Raw genomic sequence first — 27,835 nt, 5'->3', positions numbered from 1 at the left:
CGCTTAGGCTCTTCGATGGCATAACATATTGGCCTTTTGAGTCTATAGATTAGAATTTTTCAACAAAAGAGGATAGAATATGTGTTTGTTTTGTAAGTATAGATTATTAGACCAGTCTCTAAGCAAATCTGAAAGCATAATAATATTATTATTAATACTTCCGGGGTCTTTATAATAATATAATATTCTTCTCTCGTGTGGGTTGCGAGTTCATTGAACGACCTCATCAACCCTGTCAGGTTTATTATTGACCCGCCAAAAGCCGCTGACATGGTTCTGGTATAAAATCAATATGAGTTCTTTGAATATTGAAGGATTGTTTTCTGACCTTTGGTTAATTCAGTTGTCAATGTAGAAGTCCTTAAAGCTATTACATATTTATACATATTAGTTTAAAAACAAAATACTATACTAATATTTTTTAATCATAACAAGTATTTATTGCTTATGGGACTGGTCTAACTTTGTTTTTGTTGTCGATAAATAGTTAATTTATGTTTGTAAACTGAGTTTTATTCAGATGTAACCAAAACTATCCCGGTAAACACACAGACAGATTTACAAAATGATTTTTGTGATAAATATGTCTCTACCGAGATCCGAACCTGAGACCTCCGGATTGGAAACACAACGCACAACTACACTGCACCACGGAAGCACAGTTGACACATTAATAATTACCATGCAGCAATTTTTTTCCTATCTGTCGTTCAAACACGCACGTTAAGTCATTATTCTCGGGCTACTAGCCCAAATGCCTCCACTAACCCGCACTAGTGCAGCGTGGTGGAGTACGCTCCATATACCCTCCGGTTGATTGAGGGAAAGCCTGTGCCCAACACAGTGACGTATATAGGCTATTTGACGTTATATTATGTCTTTCAAACCATGTTTCAATCTTATCTTTTGTAGTCTGAGGTGTTCCACTGCTGGGCAAAAGCCTCCCTTCATTTCTTCCAGGATTCTCTCTCCAGTACTTCCTCCGGACACGTTTATAGGAAAGCAACCAAGTAGTCGCGTCATCTCCGCCTCGGTCTACCACGTCTGCGTCTGTCTCTATTCGGAGACCATTCTGTGATGCTCTTAGCTCAGAGGTCGCCAGGCATCCGACAGACGTGACCTGTCCAATCCCACTTCAACATGGCGCCTGCGTGTACCACGTCCGCAATTTGAATCTGCATCAAAACCATATGCGAGAGTCAATAAAAAATTATTCAAATAATCGTCACAGTACATTTGCTGGTTTATCTGATTGTTACATACTCATTATCAGGTTCATTTGCAAGTATGATCTGTTGTATCCAGTTCGAATGAACGTCCAATTGTTTCCATAAACACTCGTAATTATTTACCGTTGAAGTCAATGGCTTTATAGCGTTACTGCTTTCCGATATTACGAGTATTTGATTGATTTTTCCAGGTCATCATCTCCCTAGCATTGTCCCGTTTTCACAGGGTCCGCTTACCTAACCTGAAGATTTGACAGGACCGGTTTTTTAAAGAAACAACTGTCTGTCTGACCTTCCAACCCGCGAAGAAAAACCATTAGAAACCACGACCATTGATTTTTCCAGGTTGTTGGATTGGTTGGATTTCGGTCGTAATTCATCAAATATTTCCTAGTACAAAACCCGAAGGTAAATAAAAACGTTTTCCTACAGAACTGATATCGTACGAGAATGAATAACGAGTATGTGTTGTTAGTAACTGGAAACTAAATTTCCTAAACGGCCAAAGGGAAACAGTAATACTACGTATGGCAAGAATGGACTGATGCGGAGATGGCGCGACGACTTGGACACTTTCCTGGAAAGCTGGCAGGAGGAAGCACTGGAGGGAAGTCTTGGAAGAAATTGAGGGAGGCCTTTGCACAGCAGTGAGACACCTCAGGCTAGATAAGTTAATGTGGGAAGAATGCTCTCAGCTCCGCATCAATATGAGCTTGGAACGAGCTTGATTTGCCTCACCCCATTAACATGTATAATACAAGTACGCTGGATCTCATTTTCTAAAAAAAATTACTGATGTTTTTGTGCCGATTCAAAGTGCTTCTTTCGGGTGTTTTGAGTACTAGTCATTTAATGCAAATGGCCGCCGTGTTGTTTGGATGTGCCATCGTGTCGTCTTGAACACTTACTTTGTGTCTTTAACTATCTACATGCCTACTATTCATCATCATCATCATCACCATCCCATTAACGTCCCCACTGCTGGGGCACGGGCCTTCCCTATGGATGGATAGGGAGATCGGGCCTTAAACCATCACGCGGGCCCAGTGCGGATTGATGGTTATTAACGACTGCTAATGCAGCCGGGACCAACGGCTTAACGTGCCTTCCGAAGCACGGAGGAGCTCGAGATGAAAACTTTTTTTTTGTGGTCACCCATCCTATGACCGGCCTTTGCGATAGTTGCTTAACTTCATCAATCGCAGACCGAGCGTGTTTACCGCTGCGCCACCGAGCTCCTCCAACTACTATTAAGGTAACATATTATTAGAAATGACAATATTGGTGCTGATTCCTGTCTATTTTCATTTTAAGTTATACCTGTCCTTTTATTATTCATCAAAAAGGAAAGGGACGGGTAATCGACGGGCAAACCCTCGCAAAATTTTATATAATCGCCCGGGTTGTTCATTTATTTTAAAATTAACAATTGTCAATCTCCCGTCCGTTTCCTTTTCGTTGGATAGGAAAATGACGGGTATAACTTAAAATAAAATTGTCGCAATATTTTATCGATTTCTACAAGAATGTGTCAAATATTAGTTCCGTGGACGCTCACGCAGCAAGCAACGCCAAAATGGCGAAAATCTATATGGTATGATTTTGTCATCGCCAATATTACCAAAAAGTTATAAAATGTTACTAAAGTGTCCGTTAAAATTTGTGTCAAAAGGTACTTTAAAAGGTACCTCGATACCAGGTTCCTAAGGTTGGTTATTCGCTGTGGATAAATAACCCCTTTAAACCATGTCAGTGACGTTTAGTCAGTATAATACGTCGATTTACAATTTAACTGTCGCGTCGATATAAATTACCGCTGTCTAGTGTAATTTGAAAACGCATCATATCGCAGTCCTGACATCTGTCCACGCTAAGTGATATTTAATGGAACCAATAATGATGATGAGACTCAATTTGTGTAATATCCATTTTTAATGTCACTTTATGGTTGTAATAGTCAATTTTAAACGACTTGAGAATATTATTTTGGTCTTTGTAACTTTAAAGGACAAGTAAAGAGTATCTTGTAGAGTTATTGCTCTGGATGATTGAAAATAATTCTGTATGGAAGTTTGTTGTAAAATAAAATAAAACTATTTATTTCATTTGAGGAGCTCGGTGGCGCAGCGGTGAACGCGCTCGGTCTGCGATTGTTGAAGTTAAGCAACTTTCGCAAAGGCCGGTCATAGGATGGGTGACCACAAAAAAAAATTTCATCTCGAGCTCCTCCGTGCTTCGGAAGGCACGTTAAGCCGTTGGTCCCGGCTGCATTAGCAGTCGTTAATAACCATCAATCCGCACTGGGTCCGCGTGGTGGTTTAAGGCCCGTTCTCCCTATCCGTCCGTAGGGAAGGCCCGTGCCCTAGCAGTGGGGACGTTAATGGGCTGATGATGACGATTTATTTCATACACATGGTGATAGTAAAACACTCAATTATTTCACTGCTTATCATAAATAATTTGTATAAGAGCAGCTAGGCTCACTTACACCTAAGTACTTAGATTTTTGCGGCATACAATCACAAAAAATAATACTACGTAAGTATAGAACGGTGATTCTCCGCCCCGAATCAATTCGTATTAGGCGCCTACTTCACCCCCTCTGGGTCTTACTTCAACGTCAATGTCTAGTGGTTGTGTAAAACGGGTTTTCATGTATGAAGTGTCCGGGGGTGGCTATGGTCAGGCCGCCCTTCTGTTCTGTTATCATCATCCCCCTAGCATGATCTCGTTTTTCACAGGGTCTGCTTACCTAACTAGAAGATTTGACAGGTCCGGTTTTACAGAAGCGACTGCCTGTCTGACGTCCCGACCCGCGAAGGGAACCAGCCCAATACAGGTTAGGTCGCAACCTCCGAAAATGCAATTTTTCGGGAATGTGGGTTTCCTTATGTGGGTTTCTCTTATGTTATGTGTAAATGTTTATGTTCTGTATTTGTTAAAATACGTTTGATTTAATTAAAAAGGATTTTTTTAATCTTCTTTTTTAGGAGAATGCTCCATACTCGAGGTATGGAGCATACTTGAGGGGAGGCCTGTGCCCAGCAGTGGGACGTATATAGGCAGTTTATGTTATGTCTTTTTATCCATGACGAATATAAGATTAAAACTCAGAAAATGTGCACCAAAACTCTTCGAAACCAATTTCCTCGACACTTTGCAAACGGATTCAGCAAAAAGCCACAGAAGCGTCAAAGCTTAGGACACATAGTGGTGCAACCAAAGTATACTTTGCTTTGATCCACACACCACGATGTAGTGTGCTTCGGCCGAATGAACGCGCCGATGCAATAACTCTGATATTGGAAATCAGAATCATTTATTCAACGTACGTAATTATCATGGTTATTGAAGCTTCTTGCAGTTGAATTTAAGATTTTTTGAATCTACCTTGTTATTTCGCAAGCTGTTAAGGCTAAAGTGAAGAAATGAAAAATACAATTGGGAATCAAAGGTACATCCATCGCAAGGTGAACTAAGTACCCATACTTACTTTAAATACACACACCCAGACTCATGCACACCAACAATCACACACACTCATGCACACACACACACGCACACACACACACACACACACACACACACACATACACACGCACGCACGCGCACACGCGCACGCACACACATCACATCTGTTATCACCTATATTTTTTATTACAGCTTTTAATTTAATTTTTTTCTCAATAACTTTATCTCTCAATCTAGATTACTAGATTATCATAAGTAACAAATTGGGAAGCGGCGAGATTATGCCCAACATAAGCATCTGTGATTGCTTTCTGGGCAGATCTCATTATAACATTGGTAAATGATTGTGTGAATAAAGTTTTTTTACGCTTCACAGAGCTTTCTGTTAAACCAATGTGATAGGTGGCGAGCCGTATCGCCTTCTATAATGCTCGACCATTATAATAATATATATAGATGTTTTTTTTTTCACACGACACGAGCATTCGCTTACCAATGTACGCAAAGTTCATACGCGGGTAAATATTCCTTTTGTGTGCACGAATCGATTTTATTATGCATTTGCTTTGCTCAGTGGCTCGACGTTGCATTCGATTGATGAGTCAGCTCATGATTTATATGCTAACGGTGCAATGAATGATATATTTGCTATAAAACTAGTTTATGATCCTAAAGTTATTCTGTTACGGAGGAGATGGAAGTAGCAAAAATCTGATATATTGTAACGGAGGAGATTGAAGTAGCAAAAATTCAACACTGCAAAGGTCTAAGAAATGATGTTAGTGATACACTACTATTCAAATTATTTATTTCGGACTTCATTCATATATGTTAGTAACACATAATACAAAACTACAATAAAATGAGAAAGAAATAAAAGATACCTTTTTATACACACATCAATTTTAAATTTATAACTTAGATTTTTGAACCACCAATCATACGTTTTTGCGTTTTTATTTTGTTTTTGTTTATTGTTGTCTACCAACAAAAAGTTTTGTTCCTGATCTACCTAGATGAACTGACGAGGTGTACCACGACCGACACGGGTTATATAATGTTACAAATAACTTAAACATCTTAAAGCTAATACACTCGCGCATCTCTGGCCACAGCAGCGTGCAGCTGCACCCAGCGCCGCAGCAGCGGGGAGTCCCAGCGGTCTGCTAACACACTCAGAATACTGTTCGAGCTGGCGAAGCAAGACTATACGACACGACTATATCCCAATTGGGGTAGTCAGAGGTAAACCATCGTAAGATGAACTAAGTACCCACACCTTGCCGGGTACTGATGGTTGAACCGGTACTTCCCGTCTGAGAAACCAGCCGATGATCCACAGACAGGACCACAGTGACTTAATATGTTAGTGACATCAAATCTATTTATTTTCTTCTATCGTGTGGGTTGTGAGGTGAATTACCAACCTCATCAACCCTGGTGTCAGGGTTATTATTGAGCCCCTGACATAGCTCATGTAACGACTACTTACTTTCAGTAAGAAGTAATCAGGACCAACGGCTTAGCGTGCCTTCCGAAACACTGATAGGTAATCTTACTTTTTGGACAATCAGGTGATAATGATCAGGCTATAATATCTTTATCAAACTAGGGATCACAAAGTTATTTTTGTGATATGTCCCCACCGGGATTCGAACCCGGGACCTGCGGGTCGTGAGCCCAACGCTCAACCACTGGACCACGGAGGCAGTATCTATTTATCTAATTTCTTTAAACATAGTATATTTTTAAAAAGTTTGAATATGTCATTTAGCAACCTAAGAAGGTCATATAATATCTTGTTGCTCTGCCTACCCGACTAGGGATTTCAGGCATGGTGTAAAGACAAAGAATCTGTAAATTTTATTTATGTATCTATAACTGATGGCCAATTTATACAAAAGAAATCTAAGACTACCTCTACAAAATTACAAATTAAACATTAATACAATTAGAAATTAACAATTCAAGACCTTACGTAAATTTTGTAGTATGTATAAAAAGTGGAAGATTTTTTTAATAGCGAATTTTTTCCTGGGAACATTTGTAATTAATTTTAAAATGATTTAAAGAATGAATGATTGATGAATGATTTTAAGAATAATTTGATTTAATGATTGTAAGCTAATAAGATAATAACTAGCCACCTTATATTATCCTCAAATAACTATGCCGTTATTATAAGAGTAGTCAGGACTTGATTAAAAACTCAAGCAAATAAAGTACTGGCTCATCTACAGTGGTCGCAATTATTTATGTTACATGCCTTTATTATGCCCCATGGCGACATGAAATAGTTTTTTCAACTTACGCTCACGTGACGATAGCGAAACGGCTAAGCCACATTTTACCTAATATGAAAAGATTGTAAACTTAAGGTTTGTATAGTTAAGGCCTGTAGAATTAGAAGCTAGGCTTTACGTGAGATCTGATACCTTTTTGATATTTATAGCGATTGATATGATTTCGTCTTGGCATCATTTTACATTTTGAATGTTTTTGATAGGATTTTTTTCCTTTTTATTAGAAGCTTCTGCAAAAAGCTGGATCTAACAAATACTCAGGTTAGGTAAGCGGTCTCTGTAAGAACAGGATAAAGTCCCATCAAAGGTAAAAAAGTAGGGCAATGGGTGTATAACCTCGTGACGCTTGGATTTCCAAACACACTAGTTAAACAATTGGATTTTATCTGCAACTGAGCCTTACCATAGAAATAAGGAATAATAGTGCGCGCTACGTATAGAACGACAACCCTCCGCTCCCCAGCGGCTGAGAGTTTACCTCACCCCCTCGGACATAGTTTAGTCTTCAATCGTATGGCGTCAAACGTCACGCACACAAATGCGCGTGTACGATAACATCAAAGTGTGGTGTCTGTGTAAAACGAGGTTGTTTGTGAAGTGTCCGGGGTGACGTGACCTTATTATAATGTAACAGGAAAGTATGCCCACTGTAGCCTGCCCAGTACTGTATGCAAGATGTCCACTTTAATGAACATGGAAGCCTCATGGGCCTTGCTTGGACTTAATTGATTTCACAGCTCCTGTATAATATTCCGGTTAATTTAGTCTAGGTTCTAGAATGTTCTAGAATATTCTACATTATTGGTGTAAATGAATGCTTGATTAATGACGTCAGGGCTGGTTTTTATTTCTCTGGCATAATGAATAATAAATCATTATAAATAGATAAATAAGATCTTCTTTAGCTAATCGTGATAATAAGTAAATAAAAAGTTTATTAATTAACAAAAGACATTTGATTTGATTCAATCCATAACAATCCTTATTAAAAGGAACGACTGGTCCAATTTTTCTTTAAATATTCGTAACAGTCTCCGTAGACTAGTGGTTGAACTATTTGGCTCATGATCTAGAGGTCCGGGTGCTATTCCCGATGGGGACATTGTCAAAATCACTTTGTGAGACTGCCCTTTGTCTGGTACGGACTTTTTTGGTTTGAATCACTTGATCGTGCGAAAAAGTAAGGTGATTCCGTGTTTTGGAGCGTTAACCTCTTCACGCCGAGATTTCCAGACACAATAGTTAAACAATGGGTTTTGGATTTTAAAAGAACATTCGGTCTTACGACTTTAAGCCGTTGGTCTCGGATAATAGCTATAAAACACCGCCACCAACCCGCAGTGGAGCAGAGTAGTGGAGTATGCTCCATATCCCTCCGGTTGTTTGAAGGGAGACGTATAGAGACTGCTTATGTTTTGATGTTTTATGTAACAGTTACGAACACGTTTGTTCCGTTCTATCCGATGGATAACAAGCGTAGAGTTACGTATGTACTATACAGGATGTTAGTGACATCGTAACGAAAACTATGAGGGATGATTCAGGCCATAATTCTGAGTTTCCCCCGTCGAAAATAATTAAAAAAAAAAAAAAACAAATATTTTCGTGAATTTTCTGACAGGAAATTCCACTTAATATCAACTCAGAATCATGGTCTGAATCATCCTCCTCAGTATTCGTAACGGTGTCACTAAAACCCTGTATAGAACATATATATAAAACTTATAAAATACCTAGATGCAAAAATATACCACAAAGTACGTATTTAATGATTATTTTACATTCACATTAGCAAAAGTTAGGCGAAAGGCACACTGTAGCGATGAATAAATGTTTGTATACAATTATTTTGTTTCTAATTAATTACCCAAAGTTGAAAACAGTAGGTATAAATAGGGTAATTTGAGTTTGAAGGCACGTTCGGAACGAATTTGGGTTGAATTTAGAAATTAGAGCATCCCTTTATCTGTTATTTGTCGAAGCTTCATCCCTTTGTAAATATCATGTTATTGTTGTAATAAAATATTTTATGTTTGTCAAGTGATTATTCAGATGGTTCAGTTTAGGGTTATATATTAGGTGGAAACACTGTTTTTGAAGAAAAATAAAAGGACGGTGTAACAAAAAATGTCCTCCTTTTCAAAAACAAGGCCGTTTTTGTAATGCGACGAGTCAACAATTAGCCGGATTGTTAATGTAACACGCTCAGAATTATATAGCGTTCTACGTTCAGCAGTATAATAAGAACTCTATATAAGAAGCATGTATAAAATAATTGTTGCTTGATATTTGGATCACATTATGTATAGAATTATGTTGCTACCTATATTGATTCTCTTTATTTTGATCAGAATAATGAGTGGATGATGCTATTGTGTATGCGTGTAATAAAAAAGGTTATCATTTATATCTAAAAAGAAAGATAAAAGATGCATTATGTCTGTTATCCATGAACTTAATAGGGTAAACGAAGGAAAATCTGCACAGCGCCATGTATATTTTTTTCTAAGGATCGTACTTAGCCTATAAAGTCCCTTCTTGGAAAAAGAAGAATACACTAGAATACACTACAGCCATTGATTCAACTCTTTTTATTTGAGCCTCAAACAGAACCTAAGCAGAATAGTCTAGCTACTTCAATGTGCCCTCAGCTTAATGTGGCATGGTTCCATGTGACGCAGAAGCTCTATTGTCTCGCACCCATGTCGCTCTTGACAGTTGAACGCTCATTGTCGCACCAATTGTGTTGTAGGGGTGACAGATGTAATCATATATTATTTGGAAGATGGGATATGTATATTTGAAGGACTTAAAAGACAAGGCATGACCACGGAATGGAAGAAATAGGTTGGAAAGGCCGTAACGCGAATTTTGTAAAAACAAACCCCACTCTTTTTTCAACTACTTAAATCTTTATCTGTCTTAGGACTTCGTACCACAAGCACAAGTGGTTGCAAGATATCTACTGTGTTTCTACACACTAGAAATTACTATCACTGTTTATGTATTTTTGTGTTATTTTTAAAGACGCAGTTTTCTCGACCGTCATAGACGGCGATTCGGCTCAGCCCCTATCACGTTGGTCTAACAGAAAGCTTAGGTGAAGCATGGGTCATTTTTCTACGTGGTTTTCCTGATATAGCATTACTACTTGGCTGGTAGTGGACTGCACTGCAAATGGGAAGCTCTGAGGGGTCTTGTGGTATATGGCTTTTCTTTTTCTTTCTTGTCGTTTCCTTACTGCTGAGGATCCTGATTATATCGTCACTGGAAAGGCAAAATTACATAAGCGCCAAAATATCCTAAAATAGCAGTCCATATTATAATATATTCGCGACACCAAACACTTCACGATTCGACGATTCCCCTCAATCAGCGCTTATCGCTAATTCTTTCAAATATTTTTTCTCTCAGACGACACCCTGAGCCGAGGTTCGCGCCCAACTGGGCACCCTCAGGCCTGTTGTCTTAAACTTTGTACCGGGTGAGAGCCTTCAGCGCTCCCCATTTGGCCGGCCAAGTAGTTAATGCCATCTTCGGCAAATCTATTATAAGTTACGTCCAAAAAAAGCATTATGTGCCCGAAGAAACTCAGGATTCTCTCCTGGCATGTGGAAAGCAGACGCTTGGCGACCTTAATCTCCATGACAATGGAGACGTATTGTTCTCATGCGTAGCATGTTCTCGAACACCACATTTCAAAATCTTGGATATTATGGCGTATTCATGTGGCAATTAGTTCATAAGAATGTTATGTTAGTTTGGCAACGTAGACCTAGACGGACGTACGTTGACCAAATTGGAGATGTCCTTAGAAAAGTATTATTGCGATCTACTCTGAACCGGTGTGCGTGTACGAAACGACTTCTTCTATCGTTTGGGTTGTGAGGTGGATTACCAACCTCATCAACCCTGGTGGCAGGGTTACTATTCAGACGCCAAAGGCCCCTGATATGACTATGAAACGACTGATGAATGTGGAAGAAGCAAGAGAAGTGTGTCAGGATCGAAGCAAATGGAATTCCATAGTCTCTGCTTACCCCGGTGGGAAATAGGCGTGAGTTTATGTAGAATGTATGTATGTATTAACATAAAATAAACAGCTTATATACGTCCCACTGCTGGGCACAGGCCTCCCCTCAATCAACCGGAGGGGAACCGAACAGCCTCCGTGGTCTAGTGGTGAGAGCGTTAGGCTTTCGATCTGGAGGTCCGGGTTCGATTCCCGACGGGGACATTGTTGAAATCACTTTGTGAGACTGTCCTTTGTTTGGTAAGGACTTTTCAGGCTTCAATCACCTAATTGTCCGAAAAAGTAAGATGATTTCGTGCTTCGGAGGGCACGTTAAGCCGTTGGTCCCGTTTATTAGCCGTAAAAACACCTCCACCAACCCGCATTGGAGCAGCGTGGTGGAGTATGCTCCATACACGCTCCGGTTGATGTATGTATTAGTTCATGTTTATTATTAAGAACGAATTTTCCCTTACCGCACAGCCCTATTCTCTGAATGGAGCGTAAAGTTACTACTTTCAATCACAAAGGTCTATTTAGCAGTGCCTCGCAGTCGTTTTACTTTCCATATACGTACAAGTACCCAGCGTGATGACAATTCAATCACTGGCCATTGTTTCTTACTTTCACTTATAACGAACAACCCATAGGCACAAACTGGATGTTCAGTCATGAGCAATATAATGTACCCACTTTAGGACTCTGTCGCACTAACATATTTGACATTTTGTGAGACTTACAGTTCAATTTGTCAAGAAAGTTAATGTGATATGGTACGAAAATGTATACATATTAATGCTCGTGACCGTTCCTTACAAAAATCTTGTTCTTACAGTTCGCAGCCTAACACGTAAAAGCGAGCAAGATATTATACAGATCTCGCGCGCTGCCTTCCTGGCTTGAGGATAAAAACTGCCCATTTCTCCCATCAGGTGGGTTAAAATGGCCACATCGAAGCAATTCATCTAAGACAACAATATTGCTATTTGACATTTGATTGCATTGCACTCCCTCATTCAGCGCTTATCGCTATCGACCCACTAGGGTCGATTAATTCTTTCAAATATTTTTCCTCTCAGACGACGCCCTGAGCCGAGGTTCGCGCCCAACTGGGCACCCTCAGGCCTGTTGTCTTAAACGTTGTACCGGGTGAGAGCCTTCAGCGCTCCCCATTTGTCCGGCCAAGTAGTTAATGCAATCTGCGGCAAATCTACAATAAGTCACGTAAAAAAAAAAAAAAAGATTCATTGCACACTTACTTTTATATGTGCAAATGTCAAATTGCAATACTGCTTTTTTAGATGAATTGCTTCGATGCGGCCATGTTAGCCCCCTGTCGCTGCTGTTGAGTGTTCTTAAATTTCGACAGCTCTCTAAATTTTGTGGAGCTCGGTGGCGCAGCGGTAAACGCGCACGGTCTGCGATTGTTGAAGTTAAGCAACTTTCGCAAATGCCGGTCATAGGATGAGTGACCACAAAAAAAAAGTTTTCATATCGAGTTCCTCCGTGCTTCGGAAGGCACTTTAAGCCGTTGGTCCCGGCTGCATTAGCAGTCGTTAATAACTATCAATTCGCACTGGGCCCGCGTGATGGTTTAAGGCCCGTTCTCCCTATCCATCCATAGGGAAGGCCCGTGCCCCAGCAGTGGGGACGTTAATGGGCTGATGATTATGATGATGAAATTTTGACAGTTCCCCATACTATTTAAGTACTTAAACAAACATATTGTAGTAGTATAGTAGTACCCTAGTTACTTATAGTTACTTACTTACTTAGTTACTTATAGGTACTTATAATTTTACACTATAACCTAAACAATATGTTACCAATGCCTTTGCGCAATGTTTAACTGCAAAATCATAGTGTTGTATTTATTCCCTAAAGATGCGTTTTTCCAACTGATGGCTTTTCTTTTTCGTAACTCATCCTGCAGACGGGATCCACTCCACGTTACTTCATATTTTATTGCAATTTATCACGAATTTTAGCTGGACAGCATGGAGAACTGTCATAATTTAGGAACACTCAACTGTGCTGCCGCAATTTGAGCATCTATTTATTCTCTTCTAAGAAAAAGAAGAAAAACCTCTCTCTAAGAAGAAGATCTATTTATTATTCTCAATATATGTACACCCCCCCTCCGGTTGATTGAGGGGAGGCCTGTGCCCAGCAGTGGGACGTATATAGGCTGTTTATGTATGTATGTATACGTGCAAAGCTGCATCAGGGGACAATATACTTTATCAGTTATTTCTCAGTGTAGCCCAGCGGGGGTGAGGTAAATTTAGCTTGGCACCGATACGAATTGGTGCGGGGCGGAAAGTGTCCGTTCTAAACGTATATTCTTTATTCTATACCTAACTACAAACCAAAACTATAAAATCAATTTACAAACTAATTCAATCACAAATAATTATAATTAAGTCGACTAAAATTACTCAGTTATATCTAATAGGCCTATTTGTTTGATATAATTACGGTAGATATTGATTAGCTACATCTATATCATGGGAATAGCATTCATGTTTACACCTGCAGAGATAGCTAGAATAATTTGTATGTTTACCTGCTAGCCACTGCCTCCATTCCACAGCAGATTGGGCGCGTTTTCGTTACACTGTGGATTATTCAGTGATAATATAATTAACTAAAATCCCATCTTAGCGGAGCACATTAGTCTTAAAAGAAACTCTTAGCACTTGTATGTAGATGAATATTGCAGTTAGTCTTTTTATCTTTCGCTTTTATATTACCCAATAACTGATATGAATTAAAAAAAAACTAAATCTGCCAATTTATCTCTTGAGTTGCTTACTACGGCACGGGTCATCTCCTAAACATGACTATTCGTTTAAAACACATAATAACGGGTTCTTACTGCGTTTAAATCAGGGATATGAGACTCCCGATATTTTGACACTGTTGCAAGTGCCATGATCACGGGATGACTGATGAGATAGGAGTGGGGTAGGTAGATCCATAATTTTCTACATGTAGACATATCTGTCTACCCTCTTTCTTTGCCGCTTGTTTATGTATTTGATATGGGAATGTTCGGAACCATCTAAACTCGCACCAAACTCACTACGATAAACCGCACTCACTGTGTCCTCACGTTTTGTCACCACATTAGTTTATTTTGATGAATAATGCATTACTTGTCTTTAAACTTTTAAAATAGCTATCAGAAGAAACATTTCCTTATGTGCTACTTTTACAATAAGATGCATACTACCTTTCTGTCTTGCGTTAAATTAGACAAATGATTTTTTTTATTATTTTTTTTTGCTTCATTTTAAAATCGTGCCGTAAGACAGTGGAAATGGGCCCGAGCTCACCTAACTCATAGTATTAAATGGTCAATATGCATCGACCAACGCCAGTGTATGTGTGTCCTTAGCATGTGTGCTTAGTCGCCCGTGTGCACGAGGCCCTTGTCTAAGCACGACTCAAAGGGAAAACGTTGCATATGAAAATTCTTGATGATTAAAGAACGGATTGTTCATTTTGTTAATTATTACTGTTACATCGTAAATCATGTAATAGACCGTAATTTTCATAAACAAGCAGATGAATAGTTGAAGTAAGTTGGTAAGTAAAATGTTTATTTTTCATAAGAATATAAAAAATATTAGATTCCTTGGTTCGTCTGCGCGAGTGGAGTTCGCTTATAGTTATTATGTTTTAAAATACCTACAGTTAACTTATAGCTAAGAGATCATTTGCATAAGATGTTTAAGAACGACACAATTCTCTTTCTTCCTCCACATTCATCAATCGTTTCATACACACACACGGTTCAAAGTATATCGTACTAAATCTCCAATTTGGTCAATATACGTTCCTCCTCCTCTACCAGCCCTACCTACAACCTTCGCTTTTTAACATTGCCTTCTCAATCTTAGTCACAAAACGAATTCTAAATAAAATGGATTACTAACTCACAAGAAAAGTTTTAAATGCACCAGAGCGTTTCAGTAACACATAATTCTACGTGTTATGTAGATGGTCTTCCGAACACCAAATCACTTGAACGAAATCGCGTGCTCGTTAAAACGAATTACCTATTTGCATTCGCGATTTACCTCTTTTTATTCCAAATGCTTTTTCATTTGATCGCAATCTCTTCAGTCATCCGATGGAAAGCATGTTTGGTTAAAAACACTTACTATTTACTAGTATATTGGCCCCGATTCATGAAGACACCTCCTAATTTTACTTTAAGTTATACCTGTCATTTTCTTATCCGCCGAAAAGGAAAGGGACGGATGATTGACAGCTCTTAATTTTAGGAAGAATGAGTAAATGAATGAATAACCCGGGCGAATCAAAAAGTTATCTCGCTGGTTTACAAACCGTTTGACGTGTGCTGTCAACTTAATTCTGTCGGGTTATTGGCCAATGTAAAATGTTTTAGACGGTTGTTTTAGATTTGTGCTTAAAATTGACGTGTGTTCCATAAATATGCTTGTCGATTAACCGTCCCTTTCCTTTTCGGCGGATAAGAAAATGACAGATATAACTTAAAATAAAATTAGATGGTATTTACAGGAATTAGCACCATTATAATCTTTAAAAGGTATTACCAGTTTTACAGTGTAACTTTTTACAGGATGATAACTGCCATTAAAAGAAGTATAATCAAAATTACATTGAAATATCTATAAAGAACTACTCCTTAGCGGCTTACGGCGATTTAGACTAAAGTAAGACTCAGAGGGGGTGAGGTAAATCTACCTCGGCGCCCGATAATTATTAGTGCGGGGCTGAGAGTGACCGTTCTATATGCAGTATTAATCTTTATTCTACTCTAATGTGAAAGACACAACCTAAGAAAATTTAATATTTTAACCGCATTATATTTTATCTTACTCATAAGCTGCAGTGCAAAAAGTATAATGGTGTTGATATTATTTCTTTTAGTGATGTAACCCGTTCTTACATCAGTAAAAAAAACAAGAGAGGTTAGATACTCTAAACAAGTGTTGATGACTTCAACACGTCAATAGAGTGATTATAAAAGGTGTCAGTTAGTAACTAACATGTGTACTGTCACGAGCATTAATTTATGTATACACTTTGGTACCATGTCATATTAACTTTTTTGACAAATTGAACTGTAAGTCTCACTAAATGTCAAATATGTTAGCGCGACAGAGTCCTAAAATGGGTACATTATATTGCTCATTGTACCTAATGCTTTGTCGATCGATCAGTTGTCTAAGTCACACTGAGGTAAGATGTTTGTAAGATAGACAAAGTTAGAAGCTGTCAAAATCTTAATGTGGATGAGGTCCTTTCCAGACTACGTTCCTCAAAAACAATATAGATGGCGCTGTAAATAAATGACCATCGACCATGACCACTGACCATGACCATGACCATGACCATGTCCTTCGTTTAACCATCTAATTTCACGGATAACAAACATATTCATCTTTTATCTTTGCTTTTAGGTATAAAATGATGACCCTTTTTATTACACACAGGCATAATTACATCTACTTACCACCATTATTATACTGATGAAAATAAATAGAAACAATGTAGGTAGCAACATAATTCTTTACATAATGTGTTCCAAATACCAAGCACCAATCATTTTTATATATGCTTCGCAGCCATTACATTGTATTTTTGAATAATTATGTACCCGAGTATTGAGAAAATAGGTAATTTTACACGGTAAGTATCGACAGCGCCATCTATATTATTTTTAGGGAACGTAGCCAAGAAAGTCCCTCATTGTCACAAAGAGTCAACGCCACAAAAGATTCCGTGGCCACGGCGCTGGTGTCGCAGTATCTGCATAGAATCATTCATCATCATCAGCCGTATGACGCCCACTGCTGGGCATAGGCCACCCCCAAGGATCTCCACGACGATCGGTCCTGCGCTGCCCGCATCCAGCGGCTTCCCGCGACCTTCACCAGATCGTCGGTCCACCTTGTAGCGGGCCTACCCACTGAGCGTCTTCCGACACGTGGTCGCCACTCCAGAACCTTTCCGCCCCATCGGCCATCGGTTCTCCTCGCTATGTGTCCTGCCCACTGCCACTTCAGCTTTGCAATTCTCCGAGCTATGTCGGAATCATTATAGAATCATTATGACTTGTCAATTAGTTCCATTAAAATCCGCAGGACTTATTTCGTGGCGCCGCACTTTAGACATTATTTTACAGACCATCTTCATTACTGCAATAAAGATGTCGCGCGAAGGGTTGTCGAAAATCGAGTTTTACGCTCCGGAAGCAAGGGTGACTTTGAATATTGGGTAACTTGTATTTCTGTTTTTTTTCTTTATTTCGTTTTTGTTTTCTTATTCGTTTCTTATAAAAAAATCAGGTGTGCTAATAGGTAACGGATGTAATATATATTCATAATGTAAAAAAAAAATTAAGTACCTACTAATTTGCAGGTAAGCAGTAAATCCATTCGCGAATTGGTAACTAATTGATATTCCGTCAATAAATCTTATTGAAGGAATAGCACGCAAATATGTGAAAGTAAAATCACGCACAGCTGTCAAATATACCTTCTTGTATTTGAAGTGCTAAATGGATATTTTTAAGCATAAAAACAACCGTAATATTCTATTAAACGCATGCAACATAAAGAACTAACGGACTCACTTCATTTTAATTTTTGTAGCAGACTAATACCTGATTGCATGATACATTCTTACTCAACTAGAGCGTAGAAGCCATACTAGGTTTGTATTATAGTGGGACTAGCACTCAAGATAGGCGGTTGGTTTTTCATTAGGCTCAACACGCGACGCTTGTGCCTCGGAATACGGTACGAAAAAAGTTTATTTAAAAACTAAACTCCTGTCAAACTTTGACGTTCGAAAATCGAATTTTTAAACGCGATTTTTATTTTTAAAATCAAACTCGAGCGTATTATCCGCGTCCTTTCTTTGTTTTCTTTTATCTTTTTTTAATTTGAAGCATGTAAGCTTGCAGCCAAATATTGTACGTCCCAAATTGTGGCGGTACACGCAATATTTTAAGTGCGTGAGTGTTGCTATGTGGTTGGTTTCTGTGTGTATGTGTGTGTGCGTGAAGTGAGGACAGGCGACGTATTATTGGGGTAATCGAATTAGACGTAATTTAATTACTTTCGCGGCGACTGTGGTACGTCTCTCGAACAAATAGGTTAATATTTTGAGGAGGTTATTATCTTTGGCTTCCATGCTCTTTGTAATTTGGTGCGTGAGGAAATTTAATTTTGGTTATTGTCTCCCCGGGTTGTTATTTTTAAAGGACTCCGTACACAGGTAAGGTAATTTTATACATTTGTTTGTTGATGTATATCGTTCCAACTAGATACGACAAAGTTTTAGGGTATTTTTTGTTTTTATAACACTCACCCGTGCTAAGGAAAACTCAGAAAGTTGATGAGGACCTGGTAGTATAATGGTAAACATGCTCGTCCCGGCTTCACAAGAGCTGCAGGTTCAAGTTCCGTCCGAGTCAGATTTTTACAATTTTCACTTTGAACGTTTAAGGGTGCTCAAATTTTATTCACTTGGGTAAAAAGTAACTATTTAATGTGTTCTTTCTACCGTGTGGGTTGTGAGGCGGATTACAGGGTTATTATTGAATCGCCATAAGCCCCTGTCATGGCCCTTGTAACGGTTAAAAAAACAGAGGAAGAGAATGTATTCTTTCAATGTTTTTTTTTATAAATATACATTTTTCCTCTATTACATATTATGGTGATAACGAAAAAATTACTCTGCTCACACGTATAATTAATTTGTGCTTTTTGTAATTAAACTAGGAATTTCTTGAACAATATTAAGTATATTTCTCAAATCAATGTTTCACCTCCGCTAACTACCGCAATAGATCGAAGCTCAAAAAGGCGGGAAACATTCCTCTCCGAAAAAGAATAAAACAAAATAAAATAACTGCCAGTATCAAATTAAAAATAATAAAGTCGTGACTATATTCCGTAGTGGTGTCTCGAATTTTCAGTCGGTTAGTGTTTTTTTTTTTTTTAATTAATTTCAGTTTGATACTATTGCGACAGAAAATTCCATTTGATATCAACTCAGAATCATGGTCTGAATCGTACCTCAAGGTTTTCGTTACGATACCACTAAAACCCTGTACATGCGCCAATGTGAAATTGCAAGATTGCTTTTTAGATGAAATGTTCCTATGTGGCTTTTTTAACCCCTAAGGCTATCGCGGATTCCACTTCAACCAGCAATTAAAACCAGGGTGTTAATTTATCTCGTAAAAGTTCATTTTAAAGGTCTAAAATATGCCTTTTATTTCACAGTTTCCTGAATTAGCAGAAGGGGTCTGCTCTGCTTCAGTTTAAGACAAGGAGTGAATTAGGTGAGTCCATTTGAGTCTGTTATCTTAATTTCGAGATTATCTGCCCTTTTCGAGATTAACGCCAGGACGGCAGCTTTTGTAGTTGACATACCTCTTTGTCTACTATTATCTTTTAATTCAGCTGTTTGTTTATTTGTTTTAAAATTAGATAGGCATAATCTGCATAGATTAAAAAACCTGTTATGCTTGTTTTTATTTTCATTGTGTGCACGTTATGACATGGGTTGGATACCATCACTTATTAATTTAAGAGCTACGCTCTTGTCGGTGTAGCATTCTCCATACTACTTTTTTAGGGAAAAATAGAACAGTGATTTCCCTGTTGCCTTCCGCCCCGCAGTACTCTGTCTGACGCGAGTGGAATGGCGCCCAGAGTAGACTATTTCAAAGCCGTATTAGGACTCCTGTCCTCTGCTTCTGAACAGTACTGATAATTAGTTAGTCTAGATACCGTAGGTACCCGATATTTCGGGTAAATTCTCGTTTAAGTATACCCATTTTTTTACACCCCTTGCTCATCAATCTACCCGATTTTTTATTGGGTATTTTCCCAAAATACCGGGTAGATTGCCCATTTATAGTGTACGTATAGTAGAAGTTGTACATCGCCATTTATATTTTTTATTGGGAACGTGGCCTGAAATTCCATCATTTTCTTTTCTTTTTTTTTTTCAAATTAATACGAATAGTTTTAAATACGACCACCTTTAAGTTTTTATCTTTCTTTGCAATCATTCCGGGATCACACAAACAGAAATAACTCAGGATTTGACTTGTGGAGATACGGTTTTTTGAAAATATCTTACCATACCGTATCTCCACAACATATTCAATAGCGAAATTAACGACTCATTCATCCCATAAACAAGTTTTTAATAGCATCAGAAGCCAGATCCGAAAAACCGATCACATAAACATAAAACCATAGCACAAACTAAGCTCCCATAAAGTACGTTATAAATGTACATTAAAACTAACATCTTACTGCAATACGTGTATGTCTGTTCATTTGACCAAAACGACGGTAAACACGTGCTTGACTTACAAAATGCTAGAGTACGGCAGAGTCAATCTAGTAACGTGAAACCAGGTTATCATGAGCTGTGACATCAGCCTAACTAACTGGAGGGTTAAAAAGGCCACATCAAAGCAATTCACCTAAAAAATCAATGTTGCAGTTTGACGTTTGTTTGCATTGCACACTTACTTTTATATCCGCAAATGTCAAATTGCAATATTGCTTTTTTAGACGAATGGGCACCAATGTATTTTATTTCATGTATTTCATTTCATTTTTATTAATAATATTAATTTTATTTTATTTATTAGAACATTGATAATTTTAATTTTATTTGATTTTATATAATTTCATTTAATTTTAATTTATCTAATCTAATGTACTTATAATTATGGATATTAATCTGAAAATAAATAATTTGAATTAGATGAATTGCTTCTATGTGGCCTTTTTAACATTCCTAACCTCTCCTAGTTCCGACGTATCATTGTCCTTGTCTAACTGCTAGAACCTTCTATTAGGAATAAACTGAGAAAAAGTCACTGTGATCCTGTGTGTGTACCGGATTATTTATTTATTTAACAGTTTATTGTACAAAGAACAGGACAAAAAACTATTAGACTAACACAAGACAGCAACAACTTATTTCTAGTAGAAATCTCTTCCAGCAGTTCCAGCAGACCGAGAAAGAGATAAGTAAACTTAAAAACTAAGAGAGGGCAGATAGGCGTTTCGTCACAAGTTTAAGAGCTAAAAATACATTAAAACACTTATAAATACATAAATTAATACTTACATACACGCTTACATGCATAAATAATTAACACGTTGCCAGTCCAGTGCCCCCAACGTGGGGGCACCACAAAATATGATGGCAAGTCCGTGCCCCCACGTGTGGGTCACGGGGTTCATATAACTTCGAACTACGTTTTCAGGCTTGGACTTAGGAGTACGTTTATGTAATTTACTGGACTTATCAGCAAAGGATGAAGTCATAGGATGAAAAAAAAACAATCCACATTTTGTTTTTCGTGCGGGAAATATGAATTATTTTCTACAGAGTAAAACAAAAACGTTATTTTATTAAAAAAATATATTTATTTATATCAAAATTCCGCGACTTTATAATTTATCTTCAATATCTTCATTTTCATACAACAGTTTCAATATCTGATATGATGCTTTCAGCGTCACTATCCTCCAGAATCCTCTGGATATCCCTATCTGGTAAAATAGACATTTTATGCGCAAAAGTGAACGTACTATATCGGAATCAAAACAACAACTGTTTCGAGTCTCAGATAAGTGTGGGAATTATAATAATTGCTGAAGTACTCGCAAAGTAAAATAAAAAATTTACTCCCAAGTCCGTGGGGTCACATTATTTCCTCCTCATAAGTCCGTGCCCCCACATGTGGGTCACGGGAAAAACTGCTGAAAACTGAAAGGAAAAATTATTTTTCGGAAATGAAACTTCTTATACGTTGTAGTTACATATAATAACATACGAATTCGACATTATCTAAGTTGGACTTACCGGGTCGAAAAAAAACTTTGTATGGGGACTGTGAACGTGTTAACCATGTCTTAGTGAGACTCTGATCCTGCAGTCAAATTGCTTATGCAATTTGCAATTCGCAATTATTTATTGCATTCCATGTAGTATAATGGGGTGTTACATAGGCATAGGAACTATAACATGGACCCTGTAGGGCACAGCAACGTTGAAAGGAAGAGAGGAAGTGTGTATTAAAATTAAAACTTATCATTTAAAAATTCGTCTACAGAATAATAACTCTTTTTAATTAGCGTTGTTTTTAGATTTTTATAAATAAATTAGTTTTAGTTTCATCATTTTGCAGGAAATTGCATCTATACTAGTGTTACTTAAGGCTTAATAATAATAATAAATAAAATAATAATAAATAACTACTGAAACGTAAATAAATAACATTAATTTATCTTTCGTGCCTAATTGTGCAATTTTTACTAACACAATTGGTTTGACCATTAGACGACGGTTATTCTCGATTGCCAGAATCATTTACAACTTGACTAAGGCCGCTGTTGTGTATACTAAGTAAATAAAATCAGAAATCAGAATCATTAATTCAACGTAATAGTAATAATAATTATTCCTTATTCTATGGTAATAGGGTAATTAGCAAGTAGTCAAATCAGTTACTTTTTACTAAACGTCGTTTTTTTAACGTGATTTATTGTAGATATGCCGGAGATAGCATTAACTACTTGGTCGGACAAATGGAGAGCGTTGAGGGCTCTCACCCGGTAACATATTACTAAACGTCAAAACACAAAATTACTATGGAATTTGTATGAAAAAGCAACCTGTGACGTCATAGAGAAACGTGATAGAATGTCGCACATATTATTACATTTTTCGTTATTAAAATTCATAAATAAGTTCGAAATAGAAGAAGAAACGTGTTTGTCACTTTTAGATCTGTCTTAATTTAGTAATCTTAATTTCATAATTTATCTTTGACCTATGAAACATTTTTGAATCTACGTCATTTCCCAAGGCGTTAAGGCTGAAGAGAAGAAATGACAAGAAACTGCAACAGCAACACATCTTTTAAATCCGTGTAGACCAGGTATACATTATAAGTAATTTAATACCTAGAGGAACACATTTAATACCAGGCTTTCTTAATAAGCTTTCAACGCAAACATAATAAGCTTTTGAAAAAGTAAAACATTTCGGTCGCTATACGGCCATCCTAGGAATGTCCTCGGCGATGTTAAAAACTTAAGTGTCTATTTACACGGTCAGGGGTCTTCTTATTCTGGCTGTCAATGTGTTTCGTGCGCCATCATGAGTTATCTATCTCTAAAGCTTCTGGTCATGTACCCGGCGACCGCTACAACTACGGACTTTTACATTTGTTCACATACATACATACATAAACTCACGCCACACACATACATTCACACGCGTACATTTGTTCACTTCTTTATTTATTTATTATTAAGTTACTAGATGACCCGGCGACATTGTTAATACCAGGAATAAAAATAAACTTGCTTTACAAGTCAGTCGATTACATAAGATTACTAAATCTTTTAAGGGGCAATGTATACGTTTTTACAATAAGATTCCCATTGACATTCAGAATTTGCCTTTCAACTGTTTTAAGACAGTAGTTAAACAAAAACTTTACAAAAAAGGTTATTATAAAGTTAGTGATTATTTAGAAGATATGAATGCATGGGATTAACTGTCTGAGAACTGATATTAGGCAGCTAAATTACTCAATTGTATACCAATATTTTATGTTTATTTTTATTTTTTTAAAGAACGTCTAGGGCCCTGTGCCGAGGTTTTTCTTGCAGCTTCTTTTCCCCGGCTATACAGGTTGTGAGAAGCTGCAGTAGTTTTAGGCGGATGAGACGTTCGTTATGTAAAATTGACGATTCAAAGTGTAACTATGTTACCTACTGAATAAAGATATTTTTTTGAACCTAGGTATCACCCTTTTCCGTATTGAATCATGGTGTGAACCTTCCCTGGGCTTCCATGAATACTTGAAGACTAAAATTAGCCAAATCGGTTCAGCCGTTCTCCAGTTTTGGCGAGACTAACGAACAGAAATAGGCAAGTTTCCAACTAGTCAAATCAGTTACTTTTTACTAAACGTCAAAACCCGTAATTACTATGGAATTTGTATGAAAACGCAACCTTTGTATGATTTTTTTTTTATGAAAATTAAACCTTTTTTAAATAAAATAACCTTTCCATGAGCTTTAAATTGATTTATACATTGTTTTAAGTTTACACGGTTATTATCATAATTAAAACACATAGTAACGGGTTCTTACCGCCTTTAAAGCAGAGATATGAGACTCCCGATATTTCGACACTGTTGAAAGTGCCACGATCACGGGATGACTGATGAGATTAGAGTGGAGTAGATAGATCCATAATTTGACAGTGCCGAAATATCGGGAGTCTCATATCCCTGCTTTAAACGCGGTAAGAACCCGTTATTATGTGTTTTAATTAAATTTATTTTCTAACATTCAAAATTCAAATTACTGTCTGGTATTTTATTGTAGAAACGTATACATAACCCCAAAAAAGTTGAATTTAATTTACTTAGCCTAGAGGTCACTTATTATGTGGCAAATACTCTCCATTCTCCATTAAACCGTTGTATGCTAACGTATAACGAAGCATGTACAAATAACATCGACATCTTCCACGAAAACGTCGCCAACATTAAATATAAAATTACCAGTAAGTATTATATAACTTCATTCAATTTCCTATAATTTTACTTTATATAGTTTTTTATCCAGTTATTTTTAAACTTCTAGCTTTAAGTTACCTCAATCACGTGTACGTTTTATTATTTGTTTAAAAGTGATTTCGACAATGTCCTCATCGGGAATCGAACCCGGACCTCCAGATCGTGAGCCTAACGCTCTAACGACTAGACCACGGAGGCTTAAATAAATGAACTATGTATTAGTTCGTATCATTCGTGGTCAAACCGCACGTAATTGATTCACGTCGCGCACTTGACCCAGAGTCGGGATGTTAATCACGATCTTGGCCATTATCAGATCACAAGCTGGCTCTGGCTACATATAATATACGGCTTTTGGCTAAAAAACAACATAACATAATCTCACGACTATATCCTAATTGTTGACGTCAGAGGTACGGTCACGAGTACTAATATGTATACACTTTAAAACCATGTCACTTTAACTTTTTTGACAAATTAAACTGTAAGTGTCTTTAAATTTCAAATATGATACTGCGACAAGGTTCTAAAGTGGGTACATGATATTGCTCATGACATGAGCCACCAAATATACGGATTTTGGCTAAAAACAACATAACATAATCTCACGACTATATCCCAATTGTTTATGTCAGAGGTACGGTCACGAGTACTAATATGTATACATTTTAAAACCATGTAATTTTAACTTTTTTGACAAATTAAATCGTAAGTCTCTTTAAATTTCAAACATGATAGTGCGACGGGGTTCTAAAGTGGATACATGATACGAGTATTGCCAATTGTTGATGTCAGAGGTACGGTCACGAGTACTAATATGTATACACTTTGAAACCATGTCACTTTAACTTTTTTGACAAATTAAATCATAAGTCTCATTAAATTTCAAATATAATAGTGCGACAGGGTTCTAAAGTGGGTACATGATACGAGTATTGCCAATTGTTGATGTCAGAGGTACGGTCACGAGTACTAATATGTATACACTATAAAACCATGTCACTTTAACTTTTTTGACAAATTAAACCGTAAGTCTCATTAATTTCAAATAATTATGATAGTGCGACAGGGTTCTAAAGTGGTTACATGATATTGCTCACGACTGTACATTCATCGCAAGATGTACTATTGAGCCACCGACGGCTCTTTGATTTGGCTCATATGACGACTACATACTAACTCAAGTTACTTAATAGCTTAATTTGAATCATCGTAGTTTCATTTCTAATTAAAACTTAGATTGAGTTTTAAGGCATAATTGCATCGACACTGCAAACCGACCGAAATTGAACGGCAATAGAATGAGATTGTTACATACTTTACTTACACAAAAACTTGAGAATCAAAATGTTACATAACGTAAACTCACAAGTACTATCCTAATTCAGGTTTCCAAAGGTACATCTATCAAAGAAGAACTAACTACCCACACCTCACCGAGGATTCTGTTAGACCGACGTGATAGGTGGTGGGCCGTATCGCTCGGCTCGACCACAGTGGTCTGTGGTCGAGCCAACAAAATGTAAAATCTGAGAAACCAGAACTAAATTGGACTAATAGAACTATTAATCGACCCAATTGATCTCTGTGACTTCAACTTGACTCACGACAGCCGCGACATACCACATTGACATTTCTATTCTTGTAAGAGCAGAGATACAAACTTGCATAAACAAATTGTAGCAATGTCCTTATCAAACTCATCACTAATTTACGAGACACGCTCTTGTCGGTGTAGCATTCTCCAAGCTACTTTTTAGGGAAAATAGGGCAGTGGTTTCCTTCTTGCATTCCGCCCCGCAGTACTTGCGTCAGCAAGTATGATGGCGCCCAGAGTAGTCTAATAGCCTATTAGAGAATAGTTTATTTCAAAGCCGTACTAGCATTCCTGTCCTCCGCCTCTGAATAGTACTGACAGTTACTACTGCCCTCTGTCAGGTAAGATAAGATAAGATTTTTTTTTTATTATTATTATTTTTCCAGGTTACAGTTCATATGGTTCGCCTCTTCCGTCCTGTTGTTTGTTCTCTTGCGTCCGTTTTGTGTTCTTATCAAACTATGAATCACAAAGTGATTTTTGTGTTATATCCCCAACGGGATTCGAAGCCAGGACCTCTGGATCGTGAGCTCAAAGCTCACTTTTTTGTGAATTGAGTGACATACGACCAGCACTCAGTATATTTGTAGTAGATACCAGATACGACTGCAGCGCAATATTTTCAGGGATTACACACATACCGGATCCACTGTACCGACGTCAGAGCCTTTAATCTGAAACCTTCAAAAGGAAACATGGAGGAGGCAATAGGGTATTTGACTGGGTCAAAGATTAATTATAAAATGCTATAATCTAGAAATAGAAGCCAGTCAAAGATGATCAAAAATCTTCGAATTTTATTTATGAATTAAGTACATTTGTACGACGTTTGACCGCTTTTATTGATGACGTCATAGGACAGTATTTCCGTACAACTCCAAAGAAAACTTTCGTTTTGATATTTCGTAAAATGTACCTCATTTGATTAGGTTGTCAAGTAGCCTATTTTATTAAAAGAAAAAAATATTTTACGGCGTTTTGAGGGAAATGTGGAAGGCTATATCCTTTGACTATTATTGAAAGTACGTCATTTCCATTATTCGGGTCTGTGGAGTCCCAGACTTTTGGAAGGCGTGCGTGGCACCGAAGCTACCACGTAGAGGCTCCTTAACAGTTTTATCTAAATGTGGTGTGACACCAACCGGCGATTATTCCTGTATGCACTATGGCAGAGCACCCAAAGACAATTCCCGGTTGATGATGGTCCCCGGACCTGATTGGTGCAAGAAGAAAAAAAGAAGAAAAAAATCTTTAGTTTTATAGCTAGCAAGAAGTTCAAATGCAGTCAGTCTGTAATAGTTCTTATGGCATTATTTCCAATGTTAGGACGATGCTTTTTAGAAGACCATACTTAGATGCGAAAAATACTTTTGGTGTAAACAAGCCGCATCCACAATTGATTCGCAGCTCCCGGCCTGATCTCCTGAACAGAGTAACATGAAAGATGATGGTATAAATCAATTTATTATAGAAATGTTCAGTAAGCTGTTTACTGTCTTTCAGTATAAGTGGCTGGATCAGTCATTGTGTTCTTTTACGATGTATAATATACTTTTTATTATGAATTATTGACTTGCATTAACG

General features: G+C 37.5%; 1 protein-coding gene and 1 non-coding gene across 4 annotated transcripts in view; both read left to right on the top strand.

Annotated features, from left to right (window-relative positions):
• Positions 1-11,168: 11,168 nt before the first annotated feature.
• Trnae-uuc (transfer RNA glutamic acid (anticodon UUC)) lies at positions 11,169-11,240 on the top strand. Its single transcript has one exon. It is a non-coding gene; the product is annotated as a tRNA-Glu (tRNA).
• Positions 11,241-17,738: 6,498 nt separating this feature from the next.
• Positions 17,739-27,835, top strand: part of LOC126369013 (guanine nucleotide-binding protein subunit gamma-e) — a 66,972-nt gene continuing 56,875 nt past the window's right edge. Inside the window, exons 1-2 of one of the 3 annotated variants that reach the window (XM_050013300.1) lie at positions 17,739-17,812; positions 19,307-19,365. The gene's annotated coding sequence lies outside the window, so the exon portion shown is untranslated. Of the gene's footprint in view, positions 17,813-17,871; positions 18,294-19,306; positions 19,366-27,835 lie in introns of those variants that run through there. The other 2 variants (XM_050013301.1, XM_050013299.1) reach the window with 2 other exon arrangements.

Source organism: Pectinophora gossypiella, chromosome 8, assembly GCF_024362695.1.
Source record: "Pectinophora gossypiella chromosome 8, ilPecGoss1.1, whole genome shotgun sequence".
Taxonomy (NCBI): domain Eukaryota; kingdom Metazoa; phylum Arthropoda; class Insecta; order Lepidoptera; family Gelechiidae; genus Pectinophora; species Pectinophora gossypiella.
This window is presented reverse-complemented; position numbering and strand designations above follow the sequence as displayed.